This window comes from Anopheles darlingi, chromosome 3 (genome assembly GCF_943734745.1).
Source record: "Anopheles darlingi chromosome 3, idAnoDarlMG_H_01, whole genome shotgun sequence".
NCBI lineage: Eukaryota > Metazoa > Arthropoda > Insecta > Diptera > Culicidae > Anopheles > Anopheles darlingi.
The window spans coordinates 42,291,394-42,293,438 of NC_064875.1; positions in this window are offsets into that span (position 1 = coordinate 42,291,394).

The following is a 2,045-nucleotide window of genomic DNA, read 5'->3' on the forward strand; positions in this document are numbered from 1 at the left end:
CGCGATTGAATGATGTTCGAATGTTTTATTGGATGATATGATTACCCTTTCGCCACGCATCGGCATCGGCATCGGCATCAGAAATGTGGCCTCTCGAGTGCGTTCACTTTCGATTTGTCGTTCTCTTCTCCAGCTTGGCCACTTCGTCAAAACCAACCATGCGTCCAGCTACTTAGGCCTCGAAGTCGAAGACGGAGACCACCGAATGGGTTGGAAAATCCGATTTTCCGATCCAAATTCCTCCCTCCCTTAAAAAAAATGGCTAGCGAGCTGATTCCACGACGCAACGACCTTTCGCGTGGCGGTTCGAGAGATGATGCTCGCTTTTTTGGGTGATTCAATTTGCTCGCGTGGCCCCGTGGCCGGGCAATATTACGTGTAAGCCACGCTTATCTTGTTACACGTGCCACGAGTCCACAATACAAGCTGGTCCATGCCGGTGATGGGTAAATGATAAACTGGAATTCAGGTTATAACGTATCAGAAACTTTGCCTGCGGTGTCTGTTTCAGCAGAAGCCACGTGGTTATGAAACATATTCTAAATGGCTCAATGGCTCACCTTTCTTAACGTGATGATGATGTCGACGTGCCCGAAGGCGAAGACAAGTCTTGGAAGAGACTTGTGCGCCGCTTCCGATTCAATCCTAAACAAATAAGAACGATGACGATTTGTAGGAGGTACCCCCATTTCGATGCCAAACAAATCATAAAGATGATTACCTTTTTCTGGACGGGAGACATTTTTCCAAGACGCAGACCACCGGCCTCCTACACTACCTACTCCATGCGGCCTTTTCTGGCCAGTCAGATTTCAATTACACAAATGCACCTCCCTGGAAGTGTGAGCCAACAGCTGAGACCGTGTGTCCGATGTGTGTCAACGACTTATCACAAGCTTCCTTGCCCACCGGAACCCCCTCTTTCCACTTACGAGCGATAGCGGTCGCCGATTAATTAAGATGATCAAAGAAAACTCCCGTTTTCTTTAGCCAGGACTTGCCGAGGACATTGACTGTCCTGTTTGCACGGATTGCGTTAGCCACTGGGCAGGTAACGTTGGTATACGTCACCTTATCGTCACGTAGTTTTGTTTGTTCGGAATCGACTGGACGAAGACGTATTAGTTCGTTTGGGACACATGTTTGTTAAACATTACTTCTTCTCAGCGTTGGTTGGTAATATTTGATTAGGAACAGAGCACAGACCACTTTCTTTCCGTTCCGAAAATTGACGTCAATGACGTTTGCTCGGACAGTGTTTGACAATACGTTTGCCTCCTTACAAGTATGCTTCCATAGTTCTTGTTTGCCAAAGTGGACTCTCTGGACACACTCTATGCGCTACGAAGGAAAACATCTTGGAAGACGCTTGTTACAACTCACTTTCAGGTATCTTGCCAGCGATGTACGCTCGACCAAATCTGCATCTCTCTGGCCACTAATATTACCTTGCCATCCCCGGGCACCATTACTCACCTTGCACCAAAAGTTCCGCAATATTATCGCGCGCACTAGAGAGCACGAGGACTGTAGTTTGCTGCATAAATCATTCCATAATGCTTACCTTTAAAAACGGAAACTTTTTCTAATTAATTAACCTGCACCTTCCGATACAAGAGACAAGCGTGCTGCATGCCAGCAGCAGATACCCCCGGTATGTGCCCGGGAACGGGCGCAACTACTTTCTCAGACCGAAAAAAGTGTTGCTGCAAGAAAAGACCCCGCAACTGCAAGCCCTTTGTCTCCGGAGGTTTCTGTTGCATTTTTTTCCTTCTTCTTCAGTCTCTCTCTTTTATCTCTAGCTGCATCGCGACAGTGCATCGCTCATAGAAAATGGCGCTAATGAAAAGCTATTTCTTTCCGTTTCGTTTCAGTTATTTTTTTGCTGCGGCAAGTACGCCTCTTATCGTACTTTGGAGGACAGCTTTGTGACTTTGCGCTTCCGTTTGCTATTTATTTGAAGCGCAGCGCAGCTACTGCATTCTGGCAGGGAAGGGGCCGACCAATGTGCTGCATTAGTAAGTGCTTCTTTGGAGGCGCGGAAA